Source organism: Ammospiza caudacuta, chromosome 10 (assembly GCF_027887145.1).
Source record: "Ammospiza caudacuta isolate bAmmCau1 chromosome 10, bAmmCau1.pri, whole genome shotgun sequence".
NCBI lineage: Eukaryota > Metazoa > Chordata > Aves > Passeriformes > Passerellidae > Ammospiza > Ammospiza caudacuta.
In genome coordinates this window covers 6,294,514-6,299,756 of record NC_080602.1, presented here as the reverse complement: position 1 = coordinate 6,299,756, position 5,243 = coordinate 6,294,514, and the positions used below count along the sequence as shown (strand labels likewise).

At 60.9% G+C, this 5,243-nt stretch overlaps 1 pseudogene; it reads right to left on the bottom strand.

The window, feature by feature from the left end:
* Nucleotides 1–812: 812 nt before the first annotated feature.
* Nucleotides 813–3,314, bottom strand: LOC131561681 (thrombopoietin receptor-like; annotated as a pseudogene).
* Between the last annotated feature and the right edge of the window lie 1,929 nt (nucleotides 3,315–5,243).

Below are 5,243 nucleotides of genomic sequence, written 5' to 3'. Positions count from 1 at the left end.
GGCGACACGCCGACGGGGCTGGGCCCGGGGCCGCTCTCCTTGGCCTTGCGCTGCCATCGCGCAGGCGGCGCGTTCGGGATCAGCGTGTCCAGCTTCAGCAGCCCGTGCAGGTCCGCCTCCAACAGGAACTGCGCCGTGGTCCTGCGGGCGGGCGGGGTTAGCCGTGCCCACCGGCCGGGCTGAACCTACTCCGACAGCCCCGCCGGCCTCCCCCCACCGGACCGTGCAAGCGCTCCGGCCGCTCCTCCCCGCCAAAGCACACCCCCACTCTCCCCAGGCGCTCCTCGGGACACTCCGTCAGCCGATACGCCCTCCCTCCGCTCCTCGGGGCTCCTTGATCAGCCGGCACCTCTTCCAGCCGCTCTTTGGGGCTCCCTCCGATAATCGACATTCTCCCTTCCCCTGCCCGCCTCACCACAGCCTCCCCTCTCGGGACTGCGCCTCCAGGCCGCCTCTCCGGCCCTGAGGCACGCTCACCTCCGCGGCGCCGCCGCCGCTCGGCCGCCCCGCAGCATTTCAAACGGCGGGCGGACGGGGCCGCGCTTGGCCGCTTCACACCCACCGGCCGCGCACTGTCCGGCGACGGCCGCGCGACGCAACGCGATTGGCTGAGCCGCGGGACGGGGCGGAGCGCTCCGCGCGTGAAGTGAGGGGGCGGGACCGGGGGCGGGACCGGGGACGGGACCGAGGGCGGGACCGGGGACGGGACCGGGCGGGACCAGGGCGGGGCGTTCTTGCTAAGGTGAGGCGATCCGGGCCAGGGGCGCGGCGGCGCAGGAGGAACCAGGCCGGGGCTCGGGGGGAACAGGAGTTTATGGCGGGGTGGGGGCGGTCGTGGCTGCCCGCGGCTCCCAGCCGCTCATGAGCAGGTAGGACTGGTTGGCGATGTCGGTGCTGGACAGGCGGCCCCCAGCGTGCTCCGGCGGCGGGCCCGCCTCACGCCGCGGGCCGGGCAGCACCTCCAGCAGGCAGGGCAGGACGGTCTCCTCCGGCGGCTGCTTGTCGAAGGCATGGCCTGGGGCGACATGGAGTGGACGCGTTAGGGGCTGCCCTTCGAGCTGCCCCCGGGAGCAGCTGAGTCGCCCTGCCCACCCACTCACCTGGCCGTGCTTGCTGCTTTCCTGGAGGAAGCTGCCCAGAGCACGGTGCAGCTCAGGAACGGGCGGCCAGAGTTTCTGCTTCATGTTGCTGGGTACGCAGGAAGGGGCATCGAATTGACCCTCAGACTTGAGGTGCCCTAATGCCCCATGCAAGGTGCCCAGGCTTGGTGCTGGACCCCCCCGCCTGCCCCTGGCACAGCCCTTACCTGTAGAGGGAGGGGAAGGTGCAGCGCAGCCCCAGGAGCGCTGCTGAGAAGAGCAGCGGCACCACCGTAACACTGGGGATGAGCCAGCCTGCATCGGAGGAGGAATGCCGGAACTGTAGCCTTTCCCAGAGCCACCATCTCTGAGCCCCTCACAGCCCCCTGCCCCGTGCCCCCCTCCCCATTTCCAGCACTGTCCGCCTCTTGCCGTCAGCCGTGTGGCTCCTGCGGCCGCAGCCTCCAGCCCTGCCCCTTACCCGCATCGGCCACGGCATCAACCACAACGGGTTTGGGCCCGGCGCTCCAGCTGCCCCGGTACCACGGCCCGCTGGGCTGGGCCCGCACCTGCGCGGGGTAGCGGGAGCCTGGCCGCAGGTCCAGGACCTCTTTCCTCGCTGCTCGCGGAACCTGCAGGACCTGCGGGGCAGAGCCGAGCTGGAGGCAGGGCTGCTGTGGGCTGGCACCAAGGGGCGGGTCCCGCTTGGCCCGACCCCGCGCCTGCCGTGTGTCAGCAGCGGAGGGGGGCAGCGCTGCTCGGGGTACCCTGGGCAGGCCTTGCCTTCCAGTCATGGCTGTTCTCCATGGCACAGCGGACCTGTTAGTCCAGCTACTCTGCAGGCAGCTCCAGGGGCGGCAGCCACTGCAGGCTCAGCCGGCCCTGCGACGCTGTTGCCTGCACAAGCTGTGGGGCATCTGTGAGCACTGCTGGTGTTGGGGATAGGCATTTGTCGCTCCTGTGAAACGGGACAGGGGACACTGTGTCCCCTGTGAGCCAAGCAGGGGCTGCGGTGGCACTGGGACTCACCAGCCTGGTGCAGCCAAAAGGGCTCCTTGAAGTAGCTGAGTGTGGGCAGCATGTGGGTCCTGGTGACATTCACCAGGACAGAGATGGCACTGCCAGCCTTGGGCTGGAAGGTGCAGGCATAGGTGCCCTGTGCCCCCCTGCTTACCTCCTCGCACTGTTGCCATGCATCTTCCCTGTGGGAGGAGTGGGGAGCCAGAGTGTCTCACCAAAGCATACCCACAGCCAGCAGTCCTCCTGCTCTTCCCCAGGAAAGCTACTGCTGCTTGTAGTTGGAGGTGCAATGTGGTGAGGGGGTATGAGATTGGTGGTGGAAGGGCAGGACAGAGCAGGGCATGGGCAAGGGGCCCAGTGTGGGATATTGGGACGCAGCAGGACCAGTGGTCTCTGGGATGTGCCTGCATGGGTGCCACCTGCCTGCCATGCCCCTTACCTTGTGCCAGCCCCGCTCGGAGGTGGCCGGTAGAGGAGCTGGTGGGAGCTGTGGGGCTCTGCAGGGTCCCAGCCCCGCTCGCAGCGCACGTGCCGCAGGTCAGGGGTTCTGCAGCACAGCCCGATGTCTCCTGGGCAGGGAGAGCCAGGACAGGGAGGGGGCTGCTTCCCCTTGGCCCCCCAAAACTTGGGAGTCACACCTTGCTACAACAGGACCCCCAGCCCTGCAGCCCCAGGCGTGGGTGCCTCCCTGCTGTTGCTCCAGCACCCTGCAGAGGGGATGGCTGCTCACCGGAGGAGTGGGGGGTCTCTGCAGCCAGAGCCTGCGACCAGGGTCCCCAGACGCCGTCCATGGAGGTACCGTCGGGCTTGCTGCACAGCTGGTACAGATGTGGTACCTCACCCCTGGCTCCAGGCCCCGGAGCACCACCCAAGTGTTGGCCTGGACCAGCCTCTGCAGGAGAGGGGCCAAGCTGAGGAGCAACTGCAGGCTCCAAACGCCCCTGCCCATCCCTGACACCTCTATGTACCTGTCCCAGTGCTGCTCATTTCAGAGGGTGCTGCCTTGGTGGAGAGAAAAATCAATCTTCTGCCTTTCAGGGAGCTGAAGGAGAAGGGACTCTTCACCATCCAACACCTGGCTGGGTCCCATTCAGAGGTCCTGCTTTGAAGCCTCCGTGAGGTTTGCTTGGCAGTTACCAGCGAGGTGAGAACATTGTTCTGAATTGTCCCCCATACTTCATACACGGTGTGTAGAGTAGGTATGTGCTTGTTCATCTCCATGTGTGCTCAGGGTCTGCCTTCATTTCTGGTTTTAGACCTGATATTTCTAATTTCTGTCAGCTGTCTGTAGGATCTGTGGGCACATGCAGCTGTATTTACTGGCAGGTCGGGTATCTGACACTCATCTTTGAGTGAAAAGGCAGAAATTGAGACACTGATGATGTTATTTCCCAGAGTCCCAGTTTCTGCCCAAGCTGTAATTCAACAATGCAAATTATTCTGTAGACCTGAGCCTGTGTTTTCTGTTTCCTGGCTGAGTGCTTCAACTGCTGGTGTTGCTTTTTGGAACAGGAGCACCTGACTCTTTTATCTTTATGACTTGTGCCTTGATGATTTGAAAGCAGCCCTTGCTTTAATTTTCTAGTAAAAGGACCTAAAATGAAAGCTGTGGATATTTTAGAAGTGTTAAGTAGAACACTGAATGAAATTTTTATTTTAGGCCCACAGTGAGCAGGTCTGAGGCCAGAAATTGGTGCCAGAGTAAGTGCCTTTCTGTGCTTGTGCTCTCCTGCTCTTCCTGTACTTGTACGTTCCCCTGGACCCAGTGGGATGTGTTGTCATTTCCTGGGACTTCTCCTGAAGGCAACTGGTTTTCTTTCCAACGTAATTCTTATGTTTCCCCTCATGGCTTCTCCAGGTGACCAACCTCCGTTCCAAGGTGTCCTGCTCTGCCATTGTCACTCTGAAAGAGCTCTCTGTGACCTTGAAGAAGGACATGGACTCTGAGGTGGATGAGGTTGCTCGGGTCCTTCTCCAGATGGTGTCCAGCTCCCCAGAATTTGTTCAGAAAGCAGCCAGTCAGACCCTGGGGATCCTGGTGGAGAATGTGACTCCTGCACGAGCAATGACTGCTCTCATGGACATGGGAGTCAAGTAGGTTCTTCTTCTTTTAGTGATATTCTTCACCTTTGTGTGTGTGGGAGGGAGAAGGGATGAGACAGAGAATGGGAATGGTTGGAGGGAAGGTTCCTGTATCCTGCATCTTCTATGAACTCAGTGACTTGATTCTCCAACCAACCTCACTTCTGTCCTCTCGTCACCTATTTCTGCCCTCCTGCAGCCCATCAGTTCTCAGAATCACAGAAGTGTAGAATATGGGGAGCTGGAAGGGGCCCATCAGGACCATGGAGTCCAGCTCCTGGCCTTGCCCAGAGCAGCCCAAGGGTCACACCAAGTTCCTGAGATTGCTGTCCAAATGCTCCTTCAGCCCTGTCAGGCTTGGTGCTGTGACCACTGCCCTGGGGAGCCTGTTCCAGTGCCCAGCCACCCTCTGGGTGAAAAACCCTTTTTCCTGATACCCAAACTAAAGCTCCTCTGACTCAGCTTCCTGCTGCTTCCTGGAGTTCTCCCAGTCTGTCAGATTTTCCTAGATGTGGTGACTGATGGGGAAGGGAAAGTGCCTGCAAAGGCCAAGGATAGAGCCTTGTGCTTTTGTGGGCAGAGGGGCAATTGCAGCTGTGAGCAGTGTTTGGTATTTCACAGCTCTAACCACAGAGGCCCTGGGAAAACCATGTCTCCTCATGATGCCACTAACTTGGGAAATGAGGAGGGTCCTTGCTGGGGCGTGGAGCACATGGGGGACAATCTGCTGGGTGTGGCACAGCCTGCACAGCAGGTGCAGCTCCTGCCAAAGGAGTCTTGTATGACTGTCCTGGCTTAGAGCTCTACTTTCTATGCAAACTGATGTTTCATGTTAGCCTTTAGAAGATGAATCACTTTACAGGCACCTCTACAGGCTGACAGCCATGGGACAGTTGGAGCAAATGCTGCCTTAAATGTTGGTGCTGGGCCTGATAGTTCCCAAGAGACACTCTCTAGAACAGGGCAGCCTGGCTAAACTGCCTGCCACCCTTTCCTCAGCTTTGCAATAGGGTAAAACATTCAGATGGATCCATTGCCAAGCCCCACAGCAGAAACAGGCTG